This window comes from Manis javanica, chromosome 16, assembly GCF_040802235.1.
Source record: "Manis javanica isolate MJ-LG chromosome 16, MJ_LKY, whole genome shotgun sequence".
Lineage (NCBI taxonomy): Eukaryota > Metazoa > Chordata > Mammalia > Pholidota > Manidae > Manis > Manis javanica.
Window position 1 is genome coordinate 62146344 of NC_133171.1, and position 26785 is coordinate 62173128.

Here is a 26785-nt window from a genome sequence, read left to right on the forward strand (position 1 = left end):
ACAAGAATGGGTGTAGCAATTAGGAATAAAATGGAAGTCTCATGTACCATATAACCCTACCAGGGCAGACATAGTAGAGAGGTACTATGGTTTCCTGAAACCTGGCCTGAAGTTGAACACCAATAGTCTGTGGGGCTGGTCAGTTCACTTATGGACAGTGTTTCAATGAGAAGCCCCAAAAGGAGCCTTTAGCCCTGTGGACATGCTAACACACATTGGTACCTCTCCTCTACAGCTGTATGTGCAAACCAAAGAGGAGTTATTGAAACCCGGATATGGCCAGCAGAGCAATATCCTGCTTCTGGCCCCAACTTCATTAAACCCTGCAGACTGTGTTGAGTGGACATGATCCTGGACATATCTGTCACCTTAGGGAAAAGGCCTGGAAGCTGGCTTCCTGTGTATTCCTGGAGTAAGGTCAGAATGGCCCCCAAAGATCACAGTAGTGTACCCAAAATGTCCGGGATGTAAGAGCATCTTATGGGGAAGTTTTGTTTTATCTTTAAGGCCAGTGCATGTACCTCTGATAGCCCTATATATTGACACATTTGTAACTCCCACAGGGAGGGGTTTGAAAGTCTAGTGTACTAGACCATGATGAGATTCCATTCCTGCCACTGTCCTATCACAGGACCAGTATCTTGCATGCATCGTATGTGATGGACAGGATTTGCCTATGTTGGTGTCATTAAAATATGTAACTAATCACCCTTAAGTTTATTTTCTTCCACAGGCCCTGTGGGCAGGACATGCCCCCTGGCTGCAGCTGTCACGTGATGATTGCTCTGAACTCCCTACCTGTTCAACTACTGACTGCCTGTGGAATGGGTGAGCTATGAACTTAGACTGCATAGGACTTTGAACCTAGCTGAATCCTCCAGATTGAGGATTATCATGATGTTATTGCTGTTGCTATTATATGTTATTAGTCTGGTTACAATGCATGAGTTTTCTCTCACAGAGCCCATTTCAGAAGATGGAAATGAGTAGATTGTGAGGCAAGATTTCTGGAGGGGTGGGCTTTGGGTAGAATTGCAATACTTCCAGAAGCTCTCATCTGGCCTTGGTGCATCTCCATATCAATAGGTATTTCCAAGGGGTGGAGAGAATTAACCATCTCCATATCAATAGATAATTACAAGGGTGAGAATAAGGGTATATCTGGACAAGAGAGGTTAGGTACAGCCCTTTTCCTGCAGCTGGATTGCAAGAGACAGCAGAGCAGAAGTGGACAACTGTTTGTAAGAAATAAATGGGTTTCTTCCACTTTATTTCTCCCTGTGCATAAAATTGTAATATTTCCAGAATATCTTGCCTGGCTTTAGTGCATTTGTATCATTCCTCAGGGGTGGAGAGAAGTTCATCTCCATATCAATGAATAATTTCCTGGGCAAAGGAGGGCTTATCTGTACCTGAGAGGTGAGGGGAGGGCTGGTTTTGCTTCTGCTGGAGCAGGAAAGAGAGAACTGGCCCCAGAGTGCAGTTTGTGAACAATAAACAGATTTTAAACTTTATTTCTCCCTTTGACAGATTTCGATTTTTAGAGGTATTTTGCCCCAGGACTTCTCCACAGAGTTATAACTTCCTTTCAACCTGACTATAAAACTATAAAAGATACTATAATTTATCTGATTGAATTAAGAACAAGCACTCAATGGAAGTGTTTCAGACAAGATATTAAATTCTCTTATTCAAAATACTTTATATTGAAAATGGCATTTGCATTTCATTTTTGATCAAAACACTATCTGTTGCACAAATTCAGTTACATATTTCATTGTGGGTTAATGTATTCAACAACCCAGGTTGCCTTGCACAAGTTCCAACTTCATCAAAATTGCTGATTAGAGAAGAAAACATAAACAACTTGTAATTGGTTCCATTTGGAAATTCACTTGTAGAAGCTTCTTTATTTTTAATAACAATTTTCATCATTTTAGCATCTATAGATATATTTATATGTAAATACAAGTATTTATCATTTTATTAGTTTATCAAAAGATCATATTAAATTTGACCTAGGCAAGTGAGTCAATATTTTTATTTATGTAATTGTTTTTCATGTCTTAAATAGGCCTTCCCTATAATAAGTTTAAGCACTTTAATTTTAATTTTATTTTAATCAAATGACCAGCTTCTGTTTCTTAACCTCTTCACCTCAAAATATCTATTTTTAGCTTCTGTATTCAAAATGTGAAATATATCACAATTATTCAATCTTAACACATAAAAGTCTAACTTAATCTTGCTCAGGCAAGGGAAGAATGCAAATAGTTTAGGCTTTCACCAAACAAAGCAAGAGACAGAATTATTATAGGAGTTTGGGGGTTGGGTGGAGTTTAATTTAATTTAATATAACTTGAGTGAGTCAGTGGTTTGTAGAATCAAGAAAAAGCAGGGTTGTCTGTGTTGGGGGAGTGTTGTGTATTTTCCTTGGTTCTTGTCCCTGTCACAACAAAGAATTGAAGCTCAGAAACACAGTAGTGAAGCAGAGTAAAAGTTTTATTTAAAGTCATACACTTAAAGAGAGAAAGTGTGGTGACCTCAGGGAGATGTTGGAGGGAAGTGGGTACAGAGATGCAGGGAAGTCAGAGTACAAGGTGAGGATGCACTTAGAAAGTTTAAGGCTATGCACTTAGAAAATGCAGGTGACCTCGGAGAGAGAAGTGCACCTAGGTTCTAGGTTTTATAGGCATTTGAAGATTTTCAGGAAAGTGACAAAGGGCCAGGTGAGGACTGGCCAAATTGTCCCAGAATGTTCATCTTTGTTAAGACATTATGTTTCTTTTTTTAACTTAACACAAGAAATTTACTGCTTTGATTCCTTTTCAGGTGTTAGTCTGGGGGGAGAAAATCTCAGGGCAAAATACCTCTAAAAACCAAAGTTAGTCAAAGGGAGAAATAAAGTTTAAAACCTGTTTATTGCTTACAAACTTCAGTATAGGGCCATCTTTCTCCTCTGCTCCCGAAGAAGCCAGCAAGCAAGCCAGCTCCCTCCCCTTAACCTCTCAGGTTCAGACAGGCCCTAGGTTGCCCAGGTAATTACCCATTGATATGGAGATGAACTCTTCTCCCCTGATGAATGATGCTTATGCACTAAAGCCATATGTCTTTCCACTGCTGAATGCCTATTGATATGCAGATGTACTAAAGCCAGGGGAGATATTCTGGAAATGTTACAGTTTTACCCACAGGCCACTTCTCTAGAAATCTTGCCTTATAGTTTAATTGTTCCCCTCTTCTGACTAATCTAATAACATACAATAGCAACAACAATAAAATCTTGATAATCCTCAAGCCAGAGGATTCAGCCTATGGAGATTAAGTAAATGTACTTTACAGCACAGTCTCTCACTAAGCACAAATTGTTTCTACACTTGTTTACTCATTCCTAACAACCATGCTAGATCCCTCACAAAGCTTTTACAAAACATTAGACAAAGTCAAGCCTGTCTTTCAGCATTTTTTTCTTGACAACAGCAACACAATCATAATTCTCAAGCCAGAGGATTCAGTTAGGTTCAAAGTCCCATGCAAATTAAGTCCAAAACTCATCCATTCCAGCCATCACGGGGCACCTGCAGCCTGGGGACACAATCAGGCCACAAGGACTGTAGGAGAAAATAACCTTAAGGGTGATAAGATACATGTTTTAATGACACCAGCACAGGCAAATCTTGTCCATCAGGTAGGATACATGCAAGAGAGTGGTCTTGTGATAAAACAGTGGCAGGAATGGGATCTTGTCCTGGTCTAGTATACTAGATGTTCATCCCCCTCCCTGTGGGAGTTACATATGGGTCAATATATAGGGCTTCCTGAGGTACATTCACTGGCCATGAAGATAAAACAAAACTTCCCCACAAGATGCTCTTACCTCCTGGACGTTTTGGGTACACTACCGTGACCTTTGGGGGCCATTCAGCTGTTACTCCAGGATTACACAGGAGGCCAGCTTCCAGGACTTTCCCCAAGGTGGCAGATGAGCCAGCCATTGCTGGTCCATGTGTTGAAATGTCCAGGGCCACGTCCATTTTATTCCGAATTGCTGCACCCATTCTTGTAATGCATGTCCAGTAAAGTGGGTTTCTTGATCACTCTCAATCACTGGCAACTGGCCATAGGCTACAAAGAGATACTCTAGGCCCCTCTTGGTGGTTTGCTGATCTGCACAGTGTGCAGGGCACTCCTGGGCTCAGCTGACTTTTTCAAAGGTCAATGACAAGTCCCAGCAATGGGCTACAGCCCACATTGTCTTTTGCTCCACATGCAACAAATGCTGATGTGCCACTGGGCCACATCAGAGGCAGAGTTTCCTTCTAGCCAGCGCACCTGGACTAATGTGCTGCTTCATCATTCACTGGAGATGCCAAAGTATCTGCTTCATCATTCCCTGGGGATGCCAAAGGCAAATGGCCAGTCACATGATATATGGTAGGTGTCTGGGCTGTGCCACTCTGTGGCCTTTGGGTCCAGTGTCTCACCCACCCTGTGATGGGATAGGTGTTTATTAACTTGGTCAGAGCTTTTCCGGCGATGGGCTCTGTAGCCAGTAAGGCGTGGCACACAGCAGCCAGTTGCTTCTCTATCAAGATATACTGGACCTCTGCTTCTTTCCATAGTTGTGACCAGACTACATCTTGGAGCAGAAGCCATGGACTAAGGTCGGTGCTGCTAACAGCAGTTGTGGCACCTCCACAACCACACGAGTGTAGACACACATCCCTCGGCATGAGTGCCACTTCTCCCCATCATTTCTAGGGACAACCCTCCCAAAGGTTGCACTGATTATGACAGATTTCGGGTTCAGAGGAATCCTGCTGACTGTGCCAGATATAAGTCTGGGAAGAGAAAATCCTGGGGCAAAATATCTCTAAAAACCAAAATCAGTCAAAGGGAGAAATAAAGTTTAAAACCGATTTATTGCTTACAAAATGCAGTCCAGGGCTTTCTTTCTCCTCTTCTCTGAAAGAGGCCAGCAAGCAAGCCAGCTCCCTTCCCTTAACCTCTCAGGGTCAGCCATGCCCTCGGTTGCCCAGGTAATTATCCATTGATATGGAGATGAACTTCTCTCCACTCCTGAGGAATGATGCACATGCACTAAAGCCATACTTCTGTTCACCTCTAAATGCCTCCTGATGTGCAGATGTACTAAATTCAGGTGAGATATTCTGGAAATGTTACAATTTTACCCAAACCAGGATATCAGTTTCTGTCTGGAAGCATATCAATCAAGACTGTCTGCCCTGTCCCCAAGGTGGGCTGAGTTATTATCTGTTTGATTAAAATGTTATATTAGCTTTAAGATAGAATTCTTACTGAATAAGCTGGGCCTTTGAGCAGGCTAAAGTAAATCTTACAATGGTGTGTGCTAACTGACACAGTGAAAACATAGGCTATGCTGAGATACTTTTCTTTATCTGGGGAGTATTCAACAGTCTAGGTCAAGTTGCACCTGGCCTTCTGATTTTTCTACATTTTTTTTATATACAATTTTTTTGATATCATTAATGTACAATTACTTGAACATTATGGTTACTAGACTCCCCCTGTTATCAAGTCCCCCCAATATACTCCATTATAGTCACTGTCCATCAACATACTAAGATGCTATAGAATCATTACCTGTCTTCTTTGTATATACTGCCTTTCCCGTGTGCCCCCCACTTTACATTATGCCTGCTAATCATACTGCCCCCTTTTCCCCTTCTCCCTCCCTTCCCACCCATCCTCCCCAAGGCCTTTCCCTTTGGTAACTGTTAGTCCATTCTTGGGTTCTGTGAGTCAGCTGCTGTTTTGTTCCTTCTGTTTTTTCTTTGTTCCTATACTACACAGATGAGAGAAATCATTTGATACTTGTCTTTCTCTGCCTGGCTTATTTCACTGAGCATAATACCCTCTAGCTCCACCCATGTTGTTGCAAATGGTAGGATTTGTTTTCTTCTTATGGCTGAATAATATTCCATTCTGTATGTGTACCACATCTTCTTTATCCATTCATCTACTGATGGACATTTAGGTTGCTTCCATTTCTTGGCTATTGTAAATAGTGCTGCTATAAACATAGGGGTGTATATGTGTTTTTCAAACTGGGCTCCTGCATTTATCTTTTTTATTTTTTATTTTGATATCATTAATATACAATTCCTTGAACAACATTATGGTTACTAGACTCCACCTATTATCAGGTCCCCCCCACATACCCCATTACAGTCACTGTTCATCAGCATAGTGAGATGCTATAGAATCATTACTTGTTTACTCTGTATATACTGCCCTTCCTGTGTCCCCCCCACCTGCTACATTATGTGTGCTAATCATAATGCCCCATTTTCCCCTTTATCCCTCCCTTCCCACCCACTCCCTTTCCCTTTGGTAACTGTTAGTCCATTCTTGGGTTCTCTGAGTCTGCTCCTATTTTGTTCCTTAAGTTTTTTCTTTGTACTTATACTGCACAGATGAGAGAAATCATTTGATACTTGTCTTTCTCCATCTGGCTTACTTCACTGAGCATAATAAATACCCTCTAGCTCCATCCATGTTGTTGCAAATGGTAGGATTTGTTTTCTTCTTATGGCTGAATAGTATTCCATTGTGTATATGTACCACATCTTCTTTATCCATTCATCTACTAATGGACACTTAGGTTGCTTCCATTTCATGGCTACTGTAAATAGTGCTGTGATAAACATAGGGGTGCATGTGTCTTTTTCAAACTGGGCTGCTGCATTCTTAGGGTAAATTCCTAGGAGTGGAATTCCTGGGTCAAATAGAAATGGGTATTTCAATTTTGAGCTTTTTCAGGAACCTCGATACTGATTTCCACAATGGTTGAACAAGTTTACATTCCCACCAGCAGTGTAGGAGGGTTCCCCTTTCTCCATATCCTCCCTGACATTTGTTGTTTGTCTTTTGGATGTTGGCCATCCTAACTGGTGTTAGGTGATATCTTATTGTGGTTTTAACTTGCATTTCTCTGTTAATGAGGGATGTGGAGCATCTTTTCATGTGCCTGTTGGTAATCCGAATTTCTTCTTTGGAGAAGTGTCTATTCAGCTCCTCTGCCCATTTTCTAATTGACTTATTTGCTTTTAGTTTGTTGAGGTGCATGAGTTTTTTATATAATTTGGATGTCAACCCCTTATTGGATACGTCATTTATGAACATATTCTCCTATACTGTAGGATTTTTTTTTGTTCTACTGATGGTGCCCTTTGCTGTACAGAGTTTTTAGTTTGATATAGTCCCCCTGTTCATTTTTGTTTTTGTTTACCTTGCCCAGGGAGATATGTTCAAGAAGAAGTTGCTCATGTTTATGTCTAAGAGATTTTTGCCTTTATTTTTTTCTAAGAGTTTTATGGTTTCATAACTTGCACTCAGGTCTTTGATCTATTTTGAGTTTACTTTTGTGTATGGGGTTAGACAATAATCCAGTTTCATTCTCTTACATGTAGCTGTCCAGTTTTGCCAACACCACCTGTTGAAGAGGCAGTCATTTCCCCATTCTATATCCATGACTCCTTTATCATATATTAATTGACCATATATACTTGGGTTTATATCTGGGCTCTCTATTCTGTTCCACTGGTCTATGGGTCTTTTCTTGTGCCAGTACCAAACTATCTTGATTACTGTGGCTCTGCAGAAGAGCTTGAAGTCAGGGAGCGTGATTCCCCTGCTTTATTCTTCCTTCTCAGGATTGCTTTGGCTATTTGTGGTCTTTTGTTATTCCATATGAATTTTAGAATTATTTGCTCTAGTTCATTGAAGAATGCTATAGATATTTTGCTAGGGATTACATTGAATATGTAGATTGCTTTAGGCAGGATGGCCATTTTGATAGTATTAATTCTTCCTAGCCAAGAGCATGGGATGAATTTCCATTTATTAGTGTCCTATTTAATTTCTCTTAAGAGTGTTTTGTAGTTTTTAGGGTATAGGTGTTTCACTTCCATGGTTAGGTTTACTCCTAAGTATTTTATTCTTTTTGATACAATTGTGAATGGAATTGTTTTCCTGATTTCTCTTTCTGCTAGTTCATAATTAGTGTATAGAAATGCAACAGATTTCTGTGTATTAATTTTGTATCCTGCAACTTTGCTGAATTCAGATATTAGTTCTAGTAGTTTGGGAGTGGATTGTTTAGGGTTTTTTATGTACAATATCATGTCATCTGCAAACAGGGACAGTTTGACTTCTTCCTTGCCAATCTGGATGCCTTTTAATTCACTGTGTTGTCTGATAGCCATGGCTAGGACCTCCGGAACTATGTTAAATAAAAGTGGAGAGAGTCTTAAAGAAAAAACTTTGATGTTTCTACTTTTAATGGGTTAACTCTTTGAGTTCTTTCCAGTGTGCTTTCCTGGCCTTATTCTTTTACCACTCTGCTCATATCTGTTTTCCTGCCTAACATGTATAAAGTGGCTGCATCAGGCATGGCCTGAGAATAGGACTCACATCCTGTTTTCTTAAAACTACAGATATGAGGGAAATAAATATTAAAGGATGTACCTGAAAACACTTACTGAAACTCTGGAAGTTGCTTGGAAATTGAGTCTGAGTTTCCATGTCAAAATCATAGTCAAAGTTTTTGTCAAAGCCAGTCATTTGAGGTCAGATAATTTGGCAATAGTGGGATATTCCATTCTTACTGACAAAATTTCCAAGAACAAATTTTCTCCACCTATGTTTTTAGAAAATGCTGTTTCTTAGCCTATGTCCCTGAGGATAATTGATAACAGCAGTTTTTTTCTATTTTACAAAAGGAACAAAGGAGAAGCCAATGAACCATCCCTTTGCATATCCTTCTAACCATGTCTTTCTTCTTACCCAAAAACAATTGTTTAACTACAACTTCTCCTAGTCACATTCTTAGCTACAGGCAGCAAACTATTTTGAAATTAGTTATATTTTTACCACTTATAATGGTTCTGTCCTTTCTATCAGCAGTTGATTTTATTTTTTTATTATTTTATTTTGGTATCATTAATATACAGTTACATGAGCAACATGAGTTCAGTGTCTCTGTGTCCTTACTTATTTTCTTTCTGGTCGATCTATCCTTTCGAATGAGTGGTGTGTTGACATCTCCTAAAATGAATGCATTGCATTCTATTTCCTCCTTTAATTCTGTTAGTATTTGTTTCACATATGTTGGTGCTCCTCTATTGGGTACATATATATTTATAGTGGTTATGTCCTCTTGTTGGACTAACCCCTTTATCATTATGTAATGTCCTTCTTTATCTCTTGTTACTTTCTTTGTTTTGAAGTCTGTTTTGTCTGATACTAGTACTACAACACCTGCTTTTTTCTCCCTGTTGTTTGCGTGAATATTTTTGTCCATCCCTTGACTTTTAGTCTGTGTGTGTCTTTGGGTTTGAGATGAGTCTCTTGTAAGTATCATATAGAAGAGTCTTGCTTTTTCATCTCTTCTATTACTCTGTGTCTTTTGATTGGTACATTCAGCCCATTTACATTTAGGGTGATTATTGAAAGATATGTACTTATTGCCATTGCAGGCTTTAGGTTCATGGTTACCAAAGGTTCAAGGTTAGCTTTTTTATTCTCTTACTGTCTAACTTATCTCACTTATTGAGCTATTATAAACACTGTCTGATGATTCTTTATTTCTCTCCCTTCTTATTCCTCCTCCTCCATTCTTCATATGTTGGGTGCTTTGTTGTGTGATCTTTTGTGTTTTGTTTGACTGCTTTTGTGGGTAATTGATTTTATTTTTTGCCTTTAGTTAGCATTTGGTTGTTCTGGTTTCTTTGCTGTGATTTTATTTTCTCTGGTGACATGCATTTAGCCTTAGGAGTGCTCCCATCTAGAGAAGTCCATCTAAAACACTCTGTAGAGGTTGTTTGTGGTAGGCAAATTCCCTCAACTTTTCCTTGTCTGGGAATCGTTTAATCCCTCCTTCATATTTAAATGATAATAGTACTAGATACTGTATTCTTTGTTCAAGGTCCTTCTGTTTCATTGCATCAAATACATCATGCCATTCTCTCTGGCTTGTAAGGTTTCTGTTGAGAAGTCTGATGGTAGTCTGATGGGTTTTCCTTTACAGGTGACCTTTTTTCTCTCTCTTGCTGCCTTTAATACTCTGTCCTTGTCCTTGATCTTTGCCATTTTAATTATTATTTGTCTTGGTTTTGACCTCTTTGGGTCTCTTCTTTTGGGAGTTCTGTGTTCTTCTGTAGTCTGAAAGACTATTTTCTTCCCCAGTTTGGGGAAGTTTTCAGCAATTATTACTTCAAAGACACTTTCTATCCCTTTTTTCCTGTCTTCTTCTTCTGGTACCCCTATAATGTGAATATTGTTCTGTTTGGTTTGGTCATACAGTTCTCTTAATATTCTTTCATTCCTGGAGATCCTTTTGTGTCTCAGTGTCAGCTTCTCTGCATTTCTGTTCTCTGATTTCTATTCCATTAACTGCCTCTTGTACCTCATCTAGTCTGCTTTTAAGTCCTTCCAGAGAGTGTTTTATTTCTCTATTCTCCCTCTGTACTTGCTCCTTTTGCTCTTGCACATTTCTTTGCAGATCCATCAGCATGGTTATGACCTTTATTTTCTATTCTTTTTTGGGGAGATTGGTTAAGTCTATCTCCACAGGCCCTCTCTCAGGGATTGTCCAGACTATTTTGGACCGGACTAAATTCTTTTGCCTTTTCATAGTGATAGAGGTAGCTGTAGGCAGGTAGCACATGTGTCAGCTGGGTGAACAAGGTCCTTTCCTGCTTGCTGGTTGCCTTGCCCTTCTCCGCTGCCTGTGTCAGTTACCCGCACTCCTGGAGCAGCCTCTGGGTTAATCCCCTAAGCTGCTGTGGGTGGGGTCTCTGTCTTGTTAGCTCAGAGCCCTGTGGGGAGTGGCAGGTGTGCCGGGTGTGCTCTCTTGCAAAAGTGGCACCCCTGTGGGACAGCTTTGTGCTAGCAGCAGCCTTTGGGTCTGGCCCAGGTGGCTGTGCACCGAGCTGAGATTCTGGGTGGCTGCTGGGGGTGTGCCTGCTCCTGGCTGCCTCTCTACTGCCGCCACCCACTCCTGCAGGCCACTTCCGGCCCCTCTGGTGCCGCCACCACAGGTGCCCATTGGCAGCACTCGGGCCCCTTTAGCGCCACTGCAGGTGAGCACGGGCCGCTTCCATGCCCCTCTGGCGCTGCTGCCACCGGCATAAGCGGGCCGTTTCTGGGCCACTTGGTCACCGCCATCGTGGGCTCACGTGGGCCGCTCCCTGATCCTCTGGCTCCGCCACCCCCAGCACACGCTGCCACTCTCCCACTACTGGGCTGGTGTGTCGGGGTCCACACCAGTTGGGGGAATGACTGGCAGGCTGCTTATCACCGTGTGGGGCTTCAGAGCTGTGCTGCCACCCAGGGGGTTAGGTCGCTTAGAGTTCCCCTGATTCCCAGGTGCTGGGCTGAGTGTGCCAGGATGACTTCATCAAGCTGTCAGATCCCTGTCCCTTTAAGACTTGCAAAAAGCACTCGCTTTTCTTTTGTCCCAGGGGCATCAGTTGTGGGAACCTGCTCAAATGTTTTGTTTTTCCGTTTCTCTAATATCCAGCACCCTGTGCACTGTGTGTCTGCACTCCCAGTGCAGATTTCTAGGGCTGGTTGTTTAGCAGTCCTGGGCTTTCACTCCCTCCCTGCTCCAACTCCTTTCTTCCCACCGGGGTCTGGGGAAGCGGGGTGTTTGGGTCCCACTGGGCCACGTCTTATATCTTACCCCCTTCATGTGATGCTGAGTTCTTGCAGATGTAGATGTAGCCTGGCTGTTGTACTGTATCCACTGGTGTCTCTTTTAGGAATAGTTGTATTTGTTGTAGTTTCAAAAATATATATGTTTTTGGGTGGGGATTTCTGCTGAACTGCTCATGCCACCATCTTGGCTCCTCCTCTTATATTTTAGTGTGCAAGAATTATATAAGTTTTTATAAGACTTGAACTTCAGAGAGTATATATATATGTAAATCAATACCACAAACGGCTTTAGATTTCAGCTGAAGCTTGCGAGGCCCAACTCAGAAAAAAGCAGTTGCAAAATCACCTTTTATCCTAGCAGGACCACGAATACAAATTATTCAGATTAAGAGACTTTTGAAAGGCTGGAATCAGAAAAAAAAAAAAAAAAGAACCACAGACACTGCAGCAAAACACTGGGAAACTTCATGGTGTGTATATTGTACAGGAGCCAATCCAAACTTCTTAAAAGACGGATAGAGCCACCATGCAAGGTGCATTCATTCTTAGGTTCCAGGCTTGGATTATTCACAATGGGTGTGTAAATCTTAAACTGGTGAGGAAAAATCCATTCTGTTGGGGAGTAAACCTGTATACTGTGGAATAAAAAATGTAAGAGAGATGCTGAAGATTCAAATATGAATCCAGGTTATAACACTTTAGAAACAGGTTTTAGTGTACAGCAGTGGTTCTCCAAGTGTGGTCTTTCGAACAGCAGCATCAGCATTATCTGGGATCCTGCTAAACATACAAATTATTGGGCCCCACCACAGACCCATGAATCAGGAACTCCGTAGTGGGAGCCCCATACTCCCTGTTTAATAAGTTCTGTAAGTGAATCTGATACATGCTAAAAGTTCAAGTGAATACCGCTGGTATAAGGTATTGATCAATATAACGTTATTATATCGTTTTCTAACAATAACACTGTACTTGGTACTGTACTGAGATGTTTCCAATATCTAAACAAAAAGGAATGTAACCTTTTAGGTCCTGAATTTTTATCACTGTGTATTAAAATGAACATTTAAATGTGTGAGGGAAATCTAAGTATTTTTGGATTTTGTCTTTCATATATTGTGAAAATAGTAAGTCAGGATTTTAAAATATATTAATTTTCAAAAATTAATGAATCATACACTAAAATACAAACAACAGCAGATATTGCTCTTGATATTTGAATACCCTTGAACATTAGAGAATCTATCCACTAGTCAAGTGGAGAGAAGGAAAAGAGGAAGATTAAGATGAGTAAGAACAAGTTAAGGAAAGCAAAAAGCCAAAATAAAGCACATCTGATAGGCTGTGCTGCAACGGACCACAGCTGGACAGGTCGGACCCGAGACCTCAACTGTGAGGAGATGCTCTATTACTAAGCCACAACCCAGGGAGCAAGGGAGGGACCACTCACCCCTGGACACCACTCACCGCCGGTAGCCATGGATACCAAGGGCAAGGTCTAATTAAATTTCTGACCAATATTAAAATGAATTCTTCATTCATGGGGAATAATTGCAATCTCTGATCCCTATTATGAAAGGGATTGAGAGGCCTCAAGAATGGGATTGAAGGGCTGGTTAGTGCAGTCCGCGGGTTGAACATCTAAAGGCATTTAGGCCTGACAGTGCCCAAACTCGGGAGGCTGGTCTTCTGAGTTTGGGAAGGTCTACAGTTCAGGAATCATGTAATAGTTATCACATCCGAGTCTCGTGCTTTATTTCAACTCGCCCGAAAAATAGCTCCACCTTTAAAAATGGCCTGGAACCAGTACTCACATTGGAGTTAAGGCTACCAATGTCAACGTGTCCATTATTTCCATGTTGGGGCCCTTAGAAAGCTTCTTGGGTTAGATCCAACATGCAGTCCCGCCTGTGTCATTTTCTCCTCACTATCTGCCCCAGTGAGGATTGTATCATTTATACGTCTGCTGCCTTCCTCGCATGTGGCAGCCGGTGCGTAAATCGCCTTTCCCAGAATCGAATCTTAATTGTGGTTAAAATTCTATTTTAAAAGAAACGGGAAGGGAAATACTGTTGCAAATATTGCAAATATGTAAGGTGAAACATTACTTGGGGCCTTCCCTTTGAAGGTGCATGTACAAGCGAACCCTCTCATTAACTTCTGATTACATGGGCCAAGTTGGCTTCCTTTGGAAAAACGAGGACAACTCTCGCATACCCCATCCGCACCCACGTCAGGTGATTTTAGTTCAGTAATAAAAGTGGCTATCTGAATAGGAAAGGAGCGCATTTTCGCTGTCTCCACCAGGTGTCCTTAGTCATGCAAGCTTCATCTTTGAGACAGTCCTGTACTCTGAGAGGACAAACCAGGTAAGGACTCTCACTGGCAGGTTGAAGGAAGGGAGACACACATGGCAATTTGTCTAGAATCAAAGGAGCCCCACCAGCGTCAAAGGTACCTGAAGAACGTTCAGCACCGCTGCAACCGCTTGCGAAGGGGCAGCCTTGGCCTCTGGCTGCAGAGGATCCTGCCCCTTGGGCACGGTGGGCGTGAGATGTCTGGCGCTCAAATGCAAATCCAGACCTAGCTTATTAGAAACAACCCTCGCAACACTTCGCGCGCCCAACCACTGCCTCACACTGGAGCCAAGCGGCCTTGAAGATGCGTCCCTGACAGTTGCCCGTGCAGACTGGCAGGCGACTCGCTCCAAGAACCAGGAGGGGAACAGGCAGGGAGGCAGGGGAGAAACGAGAAGGGAATCGGCGGCTCCAGGGAAAAAGACACTACGGCCCCCAGGACATACCCCGCGCCACCAGATGCCCTTCCTATACCACCCAAGAGGAGCGACCATACAGCCACTGACTGAAGGGTCTCTAAACTCCGCGCGTTCCGTCGTTCTCGGGGTTTCTTTGATACATTCGTCTTCTACTCTTGCTGAAGAGAGAAGGAATTGGAACACAAGGAAGGAGCAGCTGTGGTCCGGCGTCTGCCCGCCTCACAGCTGAACTCTCAGTTTGCTCAGGAGTTCACCCACTGAGGTGGGAGTGGCGGCGGGCATAGTCTGCACGTTTGCATGGGGCAGGCGGCGACTGTCATTTCCGCCACAGCTGGGCGCGGGCAGAGACTAGAGATCCGTACGCAGCCGGGGTATTACAGATCACCCGAGATGCGGAACAACGTTAGCTCCCGCACACAGCCCTCTGCAGTAGTACTGGCGCCCGGGTGAGTTCGCACTACTGCTCCAGCGGCTGGCGTGCCAGAGTCGGGCGGCCGGATCTCCCCTCCACGCCTCGCGGCGGGCCCAGAAAGCACTCTCGGCGCCGGGGAGAGGACGGTGCTGGCTGGAAGGTAGGTAAACTCAGGGATGGAACGACGCTCAGCCAGAGCTGGAGAGGGAAGCGACATTGACCAAGCTTTCATCCACTACACGTGGCAGTAAGGTAGGGTCGTTCGACATTTGCTCCGCTGAGTAGTTCTGGTGTACCCGCCCCGGTCAGACGTCTCTCCTCGCCAATGGTCTCACATCTTGCTAGAGGATAAAAACACTGGCTTTAACCGCTTACTTTCAGACATTCGTATTTGTTTATTTTTGTGTCTCTTTTACTCGGTTCCAAACGCTTCACCTTAGCGTTTGCTAAGGTTTTCAACTTTTTTTTGTCCTACTCTCCCTTCCTCTTTTCCACTACGGCTGTGCCCAGAGAGTTTTGGGAACGGGTAAGGCACCACCACAGCTCTTGGCATTTTCTGGCAGATTTCCAGTGCTCCAGTGATCCCAGGAACAGCTGGACTGGTGTCAGGCCAAGCCTTGTAGCAATCCTAGAGAAGGGGCCTCCACAGGGAGCTGGAGGTAAACCCGGTGAGGCCAGGGAGTCTGAAACAAGGAGCAAAGGGCGGGATGCAAGGCGAGGAATAGTGCCCTTGCCCTCCAGTTGCCAAGGCAGGAAAGAGCAGAAGTGAGAGGCAGGGCGGGGCACAGGCTGGCAATATGGCTTGACTCCAAACCACCGGAAAGTCAACGGAGCATCCCAAGCTGACTCCAAGGCAAAGACAGGCCTGGCTTGTGAGGAAGGTTCCTTTTGCCTGACCAGAGACCTGAATGCTCAAATTAGTCCCCCCAAGAGAGGGGAGCAAGGACCATGCCTTTTGTTGCTGACAAGTAGAAGGACAGATGTTGGCAGCTTTGACCGTGAACGTTTCTGAAAAATACTCAATGGCCTCTCCAGCAAAGCCAGTGATCGTCTACACCAGGAAAAGGCCTTTCTGGAACTCGTAGGTCAGCTGCGGACCATTGGTAGCCTTTACCCATGCTGTCTCCAGCAAAATAATCAATACACGACGGCAGTTCCATGTCCGTACCACGGTGTCTCTGGGTGACAGGAGCAATCCCACCCAGCGTCTAACGGGATGTCATTTTTTAATGCGGATTTTTCCCAAGTGTAGATTAAGTAAAACCAAATAATGTATTTCAGATCTCAGTCCGCAGCTTATGCCTAAGACCTGCAGGCCAACAAGTCTCCGCTGTGAGCCTGAACAGATCGCTGCGTGATACTTAAAGCTGTGGCATCCACGCTCCACCCGAGCCCAGAACTTTGGCAGAAATCCGAGAAACTCAGGCGAGCTGCAAGCTCAGACTGGTCCTCATGCGCAACTCGGGCCTTTATTCACTTGGCCAAGTCTTGTATTTCAAGATTCGTCAATTTCTGATCAAGAATGTGGTACACTTCTGTCTGTTGCTGTAATAATGCATGCTTATCTTGGTCAGAGCACATTGTCATGCTGTACTTAAATTATCTGCTTATACATATAGATATGAGTCTTTCTCCCACACACTTCATTCCAAGATTCTCTGTACTGTAACATATATCCTGAGCAGAGTACACCGTAATTTATTTCTCATCGCTCTTCATTGGGTAGTTGCAATGTGCCAGGCACTAATGCTAAGGGCTTGAGATAGAGGAATAAGGAAAATCAATTACAGCCTCTGCCCTCCTGAAGCTACCTTAAGAGAGAAGGAAGCAATCAAGTAACACAAACTTACAATGATAAACCTTGCTAAAAGGAAGTACAGGAAACTTACACATTCATAGGCTCCTTGAATGCAGACAGAAGGAGCCAATGTAATTGTAGCTGCATGGCATAAATTTAGGAAAAAATATTGGTCAACAATCAAAGAGGAAAAAAGCACCTACATGCGCTGGGGATGTAGCTCAGTGGTAGAGTGCATGCTTTGCAGGTATGAAGCCCCAGGTCCGGCCCCAGTATCTCCAGGTTAGCTAAATTTTGGACTAGGAATGCCAACTTATCGGGAGCCGGTCCAAACTGCCAGCCTGATGACACAGTCCGGGCAGTTGGATGGAAGGGACTGCACAGCTGTGTTCCCAGAGGAGCAACACCGATATCTCTCCTGCTCAAAATGCCCCTCCTAATAAATATGCTTATTGGTTTCAATTCAAGCTACCCCTTCAGGGAAGAGGCCATATCCAATTGTCCCTGAAAATTTTTGAGTACTGGCCCTAAAGGAAATTGGAAAAAACCACTACTGCCCTTGTGACTACCGCTGGTGATGGGAAAGTGAGACCCCATGAGAATTGGACCCAAGCTTATGGGAAAAAAAGATAAGGAAAATTTACATGGGTCGAGGTTCCTTCCCCCGCCTCTACGTGCATTCAGTGACTAATGATGACAGGTGGGTACAGAGAACAAATGATATTCTTTGGCTAGCCCACCAAAGAACAACCTGGCAAACTATAAAACAAATAAGAACAGGGCATTACCTAACTCCAGATCAGAAAAATCTCCATTATAAGTCTTACTGAAAATGGGTCTGAGGCACAGTCCATAAAATTTCTCCCTATCTGCGAAAAAGTCATCATGTCCTTTTAGAGAAAGCCTCTTTCTTTCCTACCAGAGATGAAGAATGGGTGTATAGCTATGAAAGAATGAGGGCCCTACATAAAAACAATAGAATACTGAACATTAGATAGTCATCTGTAAAGAAACCAAGAGTCTGGCACCTACCTAACCTTTGTAAGATTTTCTGGCCATAATAACTAAGAACAAAGCTTACTTAGAAACAGTTAACTGCTAAGACCTGTCAAATGATTTAATCTCATTCTCCAAACTCGTAACAGTGCCATGTATCAATTGAATGATTAATAACTGTACTGTACTTTATGTAATCAAAGAGTATATAATCAAGCTGCTACTTTTCATTAAAGGCCAGGCTCAGCTTTTGCTAGTGTCTGTGTCCTCATTCATTTTCGCCGATGCTGTTCCTCTTTCAGGGACTCCTGGACTCGCTGGAGCTGTACTCAGGCACCAACTCAGTTTTCTTTCCTTAATCTTTGGCAAGCTTTTCTGCAGGTATGAAACACTTAAATAAACTGGCTGTTGGAGGCATTTAAAGTTGGGTGTATTAAATTACCAGGAACGTTTATATATTGCCAAACTCCTCCACTTAATAAAAATTATAAATCCAATATATCAAAATCACTTAAATGCCTTAGAACACCTCTAAATCGTGTTACACATTAACAAAATGATTATAAAACCTTCCTCTAAAACAAGATTCTGAGTGGGGTTTACATACAGACAGGCATCAGTTGACTGAAGGTGGATGACTTGTGACCAAAAGTGCAATTCTCTGGAGTATAGTTGACAGCTGATTTATCCTACCTCTTCTCTTAGTTATTTGGATCATCCTCTCTTAGGAGTTAGACTTTGAGCTTTATATCAGGAGCTGTCTAAGCTATTTACTCTAAAATATTTTTTTCAGCCCTGTTATTTATACAAATATATGTGGGGGGGGGTTGTTTCTTTGTTTTACTGTCATATATACAACCTGTTATAAGTCAATTTTTCAACTGCTTGGTGAATGAGGCATGGTCTAATTCAATTGAATCTAAGGTCACTTGAGGTCAATCTTCCCATCAACAAGACCTGAATTGCTAACAGTCTCAAACAAGGAGCTATGGAAATCAGATTAAAATTTTTTGACCAAAGATAGGAGAGAGAACAGAAATACTTGCAAAGATATAATAGGTAGAAAAGTTTATAAAATGCATGCATGGAGTTTCCAGTTGTATCAGTACTCTCTCCACTTTCTGTGTTCCCTGAGGGACAAGGTGGAGCAAAACCTCTGGCTGCTCAGCTGGTCGGTTCATTTATGGTTTATTTCATTCTCCTTTTCCTATCACTTCTAGTTTTACTTTCAATCTTCCATCCCACTTAGTACAGTTGTCTATAAGAAGCTATATAAAAATGCCATTTTGTTGGCATTTTTGTCAACAAGTAGAATTCTGAGTCAATAAAACCTATGGCTCAGTGGTGGAGTGAAGGAATCTTCTTGGAGGATCCAGATTTAATCTCTAGCATTTCCTCTTTCCATTTACCTCTTTAAAGGTCAAGGTATGACCTGAATTCTGTAAACAAAACAAGGCTTTTGGCTTTGACCTATTAGCAACTCTGAAAATACGTTAAAACTGCCAGAATTACAGGCAGTTAAATACAAACATATATGTCTGTTTTTTTTATTATTATTGATGTATCATTCCATGTGCTAGTTGCTCAGTAGGTTAGGTGTTCATACTAAGTAGGCTTTTGATTCCTGCAAGGTCCTCCCTTTTGAATATATCTATTTGCATGAGTCGCCAACATATATTTATTCTGTGTCTTGTGACACAGATGAATGTTTTCTCCCTTTTGATTCTAGGAAAGAAATTTCTCTATTTTCAATTATTGTTCCATAATTTGCTTTCAATAGATCACACTTGCTCTGGCATACAAGCTGTTGACCTAAGGAATGCTGCAATGAACAAATTGAAGACTGATGCCACACTGACCATACAAGTTCGTGATTATTTTTGTGTTCTGTGACAGGGTAACCACTGCACATTTACAAGTAATTTAAATGCATGATAACTCTGTATCACCTTTCAAAGTCTTAGTTTGAAAAAGAAGTGAAGATGCTTAAATGAAGCCTCCTTGCTGCCAATGCTGGGACTTCTTGCTTTGCATGCTGTTCCATCAACAATTTGGTTGTGAGGGAGAATAATGCACTGGTGTGTATCCCACTCAGTGATGTTATCTTGCAATAACACTAGGATCTTTGCCACAGGGAAATCCTTCACCCTAACATCCCTTATTTCTGGTTTTGCTTTGAAGCCAACTGTTTTTAAGTAATATATACCATAGAATATACATAAGCTCAGTTAGGATGGACTATTGGTACAGGTTACAATAGGCCTTTTTTAATCATGGGAACTGGTTCTGAAGAAAAAATAGCTTCTCATATAAAAGGTAGCTAGATACATAAACTTGCTCTTCAAATTTGCTCCATTGTGGCTGCTCTTTTAGTAGGCAAAGGAGTCATTGCTATGTTTCTATGGTTGATACTTTGGTTCTGTTCTTTCATAATAACTACTTACATGACCCAATATTAATAAGAAATAACAACCCAAAACATCTTTTTTCCCTATTTAACATACAGAAAGTTAATTGTCATCATCACCTCACCTTTATCACCATCATTTCATTATCACATGTTGGAACACAAGACTTTAACAAGAATAATCCATTAAGTTAAAAAAAGTGAGAGATAACCTTGAATACATCAAAATTAAGTATTTCTTTAGTTTTAGAGAAACTAAAGATTGTTAAAGATTTCAAATGTCTTAAAAATAAAGGATACCTTAGCAAAAATTAACACATTGATGACTGTGATCATTAATTTTTGTATCAACTTGACTGGGCCAAAGGATGACCAGATATCTGATTAAACATTATCTCTCTGTGTGTGTGTGTGTGTGTGTGTGTGTGAGGTTCCAGAAGAGATTACCTTTTGAATTGGTAAACTGAGTAAATCAAATAATCCCAGTGTGGATGGGTATCATCCAATTTGGTAATGGCCAGAATTAATCAACAAGGCTGAAAGAAAGGTTGAGTTCACCATCTGTCTGCCTGGCTGTTGGAGCTGGAACATTGATTTCTTCCCTTCAGGACTCTTGGTGCCAGGCATTCAGACTCTTGACTGGAATCTACATTGGCCCTTGTCTCTCAGGCATTCAAACTACACCATGCATATGTGATAGATATAACTTATTTGCTCAGTTTCTCTGGAGAACCCTAAGTCAACACAGATTGGGAGACATTATTTGCAATATTTAAAATTAAAAATGAAATAATTCCTAGAATATTCAAAGAACAACTTCAAATCAATAATAAACCTGTCAACTCTTGACATCAGATTTCTTTTAACACATTTATTGAGTATAACTAATACACAGAGATCTTCACATATTTAATGTACACATTTGTGGGTCTGAACATAAGCAAACACCTGTTATGCCATCACTACAATCAAGGTACCAGATAAATCCACCACCTTCCCAAGTTTCCTTCTGTCCTTTTGTATTTGTTGTGTGTGTGAGAGAGAGAGACAGAGGGAGAAACAAAGATTTACTCTTTAACAAATTTTGAAGTGTACAGTACCTTATTGTTAATTATAGGCAGTATGTTGTACAGCGGATGTTTATCATAGTCAGCTAGCATAACTGAAACTTTATACCCATTGAACAACAACTCCCCATTTCCTCTACCCCATAGCCCCTGACAATCATTATTATACTCCTTGCTTCAATGAGTTTAACTAGTAGAGATACCTCTAGTGGAATGATGCCTTAACTGTCCTGTGACTGATTTATTTCATCAACATCATGTCCTCCAGCTTCATCCATATTGTTGTAAATGGCAGGATTTCCTTCTTTTTTAAGGCTGAGTAATATTTGTTGTGTGTATGCCACATACGTTTATCTGTCAATGGACAGTTTGGTTCTATTCTTTGACTATTATGAATAATGCTGCAATAAATATGAGAGTGCAGCTATCTTTTACCTTTTGGAGATCCTGATTTCAATTATTTTGGATATATACCCAGAAGTGAGATTGGTGGATCATTTGGGAGTTCCTTTTTTTTTTTTTTATAAAAAAACTCCGTACTGTTTTCCATAGCTGCTGCATCATTTTATATTCTCACCAATAGTGTACAAGGTTCCAATTTCTTCATACCCTTGCCAACATTTATCTTTTTAAAAATAATAGCCATACTCAGTATAGCACAGAGAAGACAAGTAGTGACTCTATAGCATCTTACTAGCTGATGGACAGTGACTGCAGTGGGGTGTGTGGGGGACTTGATAATATGGGTGAAGGTAGTAACCACAATGTTGCTCATGTGAAACCTTCATAAGATTGTATATCAATGATTCCTTAATAAAAAAAGGAGGGAAAGAGGAAAAAATAATAGCAATAGCCATCCTAACAGCTGTGAGGTGATATCTCATTGTAGTTTTAATTTACATTTTACATATATTATCATGTACATTTTAAATATATTGCAATTTTATTTGTCAATTACACCTCAATAAAGCTGAAAAAAATAAATACACTGCATAGATTTTCAAGAAACTAAAGTTATTCTTTGATGGAAATAAAAATTAGGTTTGAAATATATTTAAATATATAATATGAAGCAAATAATACAAATATTAAATACAAAAATTTTAACTTTCTGTTTTGGACACTTTAAAACAAAATAGAGATTATTCTATAATAAATTCCTATGCATCTATCACACAGCTTCAGCATTTGTCATCATTTTGTTGTTCTTGTTTTATCTTTACCAACTTTCATTTTCTACTTTTGCTTTTATCCCCCAGAATGTATATCAAATTCCAAATATTAATATCAGCAACAAATATTTTAGCATATATAAATAATAGTTATGAACTTTCTTTTTAGCATTATCATAGTAATATCACAACCAGCAAAATTAACAAAATTTAATACAATCTAATGCACAGTCCATGTTCAATTGTTTCATTTTCCAATTATCTTATTTTGAATCATGATCCAGTTCTTCCATTGGTTGGCCTTTTCTTATATATCATTTAATCTGTATTAGTTCCACCTCCTTCATGTCATTTATTTCTGGAGGGCCAGTTTTTAAGGAGAATTTCCCACATTCTGGATTTGACTGACTGCATCCTATGGTGTTACTAAACATATTCCTATATTCTTTAGATTTACTGTAAACAGATGGCTCCATATGTTTGACTGGACAAAGTATTAATTTTTAACACAAGTATTTCACTAGTGGTGCCAAAAATGTTTTATTTCACTGTGTCAAAGGGCACATGATGTGTAGTTGTCTCACTTTCGGTGATGTGTAATTTATCATTGGGTTTAGGTGCTCTCAGCCTTTACCATCAATTCTAGAGTCCGCCATCTAATTTCACTTCAGGGTTGTAGCAGCCATTGATGATTGTGACATGAATGCATTATAACAATATCAGTTGCACAATGTTGACTCTATCATGCAAAATCTTTCCCTCATCAATTATATGTTTATACATTCCATGTGGGAGAGGTAGGATAAATATTTCGTTCTTTTCTTTCATTTATTAGCTCTCAATATAATGAACTGATATCCAAGGGTTGGATGTAGGAAGAATATTGTGTGTGTGCATGTATGTGTGTGTTAATTTTATAGCCAAGTTCTTCACTAAATTCTCTATTTGCAGTACCTTTTCCATTTTGAGGGATAGTTTCTAGATGTATAATCTTACCAAGATACATAGAGATAGCTTTATCCCTCCCTATCCAATACTTAATCTGCTAATTATACTTTTTATGTCTAAATATCATTATTTATTATTATAGGTATTATTAATATGTATTATTATTATTACCTGGATTAATACCTCCATTACAGCATTAAATAGTAGTGAAGACAATGGATATTCTTGTCATAAAAAATTTGTATATATTTGACCATAAATACCTTGAAAGACTTAAGGTACAGATCATAAAAAATCTATTAATAATATGCATTACACAGAATTATTTTCCATAATAAAAAACTATTCTTAAAAATCAATACCTTTAAAAAGGACACTTGGGCTTTTTTCCCCTCTCATTGTATGTATTCAACCAAATATTGCAGACGAGCTCTGGCCTGGGCAAATCAGTTTGATTTTTGAATTGGTTAAGGTACGTAGATGTTGTAGGATTCTTGTTTGTTTGGGGGCAGTGGAAATGGTGTCCCGTCAAATTCATTTCTACAACAAATTTGGCCTGTCATTTATTTTGACTGAAACTTCCTTGAACAAGAAATATTTAGTTGCTTGGTTTCTCACAATCCCAATGAACTGTTTGAGCAAAGCAGTGGTAGTTCTGGATTCATTCAGCCCATCTTCATTCAATCTGTATTATTCATGTTTAGGATTGGAAAGCACCCTATAGTATGACAGCATTTTATTGTCTGTCATGTGCATGTAATATGCACAGTTAAAACTGGGGCTCATGGCTTCAATATTTGATGATACAAGATGATACAAGAAAACGTTAAGTATGGGCTGTTTGGGAGCTCAGAAGGAAAAACGTCAAGATATGTTTCTGCTGTTTCACCTCTAGTGCGTTCTTTGCTCCAAGAACTCTTCAGAATTCAGAAGAAAGTGAACGAAACCTAGAGTTAGTTATTATCTTACGTTATCTTTTCTGTTTTTAGCATAGAACCCATAGAAATCAGGCCAATCGACTTACAAAAACACTTGTTCCCTAGGATCCCAGAAATTTCTGGTGGTGACAATGCTCTCAGGGTAGAAATTGGGTAACACAAAGGCAGTACAAGCAGGTAGAAAATTGTATGAACAATGGCACCAGATTTAGTGGGAGAGATGTAAAGTCCTTTGCTTACAAGGGCATCCCCTCAAAACTGATGGAGGTGCCGGGGATTGAACCCGGGACCTCGTACATGCTAAGCACGCGCTCTACCACTGAGCTACACCCCCCACTGTGAGCGCTTTTCCTTTGGATTCATTTCGTGATTTATAATCATTATTTCTTTTCAAGACTCGGTAAATTGCAGCCTAAACGTGAATGCAAACCTCCCTATTTGTAAAACAGGCTGCGCAGCGGCCTAAAAAAAAAAAGCGACAGAATGAGGCTACAAAGGAAGAAAGCTAAAAATGACAATCTGTCGGATCTCGCTCTTTCCAGCTCCATTTCCTGATCTTTCCGTTTGTCAGACAGCCAGCCCCAAGGAAGTCGAAGCAGAAAGCGGGACAGCGCAAGTAACCCCCTGAGGAGGTGACTCTGCGGAGGGAGCAGGGGTGGAGTCAAAGCGGGCCCGCTTCTGCGGCGCTTCAGCTCCCACGCCCAGCACCGCCCCAAGCAGCAAAGACCCTCAAACTATCTGCAGTTCCGGAAGCTAAAACATCTCCACAGAACGTTTCGTGGTGATGGCAGGGAACGTCCCTCTGAGTTCACAATGTCGGTCACAAGGAGAATTTGAAACACGCTCCTGAGAGACACGTATCATGTACGAGCCCAGAAACGCGATCTGAACAACTTTTAGCAGGCGGTCCCCTGATTTGAGGAGCTGGTCTTGGACGGGGTGGGGATGTTACTTAGGTAAAATGTGTGCAGGCAAGGCAGGACTGACTTTTGTTTTTCCGCGACCAATCCGCAGGGAATCCGGGAGCTATGAAGAATTATTGGTTCCTTCAATGGTTTTGGGGGAAAACTTACTATATTTTAAAGAGCTGTCCCGACCAGGGGACAGCTTGATTTCTCTGGCGCATCCTGTGCAGTCTCTATTTCTCTCCCTCTGAAACACTTTAAAAAGCTGGTGGGGGCGTGGGGGGGAGGAGTACAAAAGGCCCATATTTCTTTTACCCAGATTTAGCTGTTGTTAATATTTAACTCCATTTTCTTGCTTTCTCACACCTAAGAGCCAATTGCAATGCATCATAGTCATTTACACTTAAATGATTTACTACATACCACAGCCCTATTTATGAACTTGAGTGAATTTAACAATGATACATAGCTATATTGAATCTTCAGTCTGTATTCCAATTTGACCAACTGATCTGATTTTCCCCTCCAGTGGATCTAGTCTAAGAGTCAGGTATTGCATTTAGTTGGCATGTGTTTTTAGTTTTCTTTAATCTGGAACATTTCCACTGCGTTTCTTTGTCTTTCATGACATCGACATGACATTTGAGGCTTGCTGTCCTTTCTATTTTAATTAATTAATTAATTAATTAATTTTTTAGAGGGCATCTCTCATTTATTGATCAAATGGTTGTTAACAACAATAAAATTCTGTATAGGGAACTTAATGCACAATCATTAATCAACCCCAAGCCTAACTCTCAACAGTCTCCAATCTTCTGAAGCATAACAAACAAGTTCTTACACGGTGAACAAGTTCTTACATAGTGAATAAGTTCTTACATGGTGAACAGTGCAAGGACAGTCATACCTCAGAAACTTTCGCATCATGAACTATAAGCAATCAAGTCAGATATGATTATTCATTTGATTTTTATACTTGATTTATATGTGAATCCCACATTTCTCCCTAATTGTTTTTTAAATAAAATGCTGAAGTGGTAGGTAGATGCAAGATAAAGATAGAAAGCATAATTTAGTGCTGTAAGAGGGCAAGTGTAGAGGGCAAGATGTGCCTATAGACTAAGTATTAATCCAATCTAGACAAGGGCAACAAAACATCCACGGATGCAGGGGGGTGAGGTTCTAAGCCTCACCTCTGTTGATCCCCAATTTCTCACCTGATGGCCCCCCTGCGACTGTGCCTGTCTTAGGTTGTTCCTCCCTTGAGGAATCTTACCCATCTCTGCTAACCAGCTGTCTTTCGGGGCCATACAGGGAAATGTAAAGCTGGTAAGTGAGAGAAAAGCAATATTCTTTGAAAAGGTTAGCTTTTTTACTTCTTTGCAGATTTATGCCCTGTGGCTTCTATGCCCAGCGTTTGTCTTGAGGTATCTTTACCACTTGGAAGAATTATGATACTCAGTAATTTTCGATATGAGGCACGAATTCTACTAAACGTCTGTAATTAGGAAGGAAGAAGAAAAGCTATAGAAGTAGTAGATGGAAGAAAACATGGGAAGATTAATTATTTCTTTGACAAAACTTCTTGTAGAGTAACATAAGCATGTATAGGTTTTAACAAACTACTAATTAAATTGCGCACACACATTAACAGAATAGGAAT

At 40.8% G+C, this 26785-nt stretch overlaps 1 long non-coding RNA gene and 1 other non-coding gene across 2 annotated transcripts; one reads left to right on the plus strand and one right to left on the minus strand.

Annotated features, from left to right (window-relative positions):
- The first annotated feature begins 14191 nt into the window (after window positions 1-14191).
- LOC118966977 (uncharacterized) lies at window positions 14192-20392 on the plus strand. Its single transcript, XR_005053731.2, has 3 exons — window positions 14192-15051; window positions 16173-18066; window positions 19466-20392. It is a non-coding gene; the product is annotated as an uncharacterized lncRNA (long non-coding RNA).
- A 4087-nt stretch (window positions 20393-24479) lies between these two features.
- On the minus strand, window positions 24480-24551 carry TRNAA-AGC (transfer RNA alanine (anticodon AGC)). The gene has a single exon. It is a non-coding gene; the product is annotated as a tRNA-Ala (tRNA).
- Between the last annotated feature and the right edge of the window lie 2234 nt (window positions 24552-26785).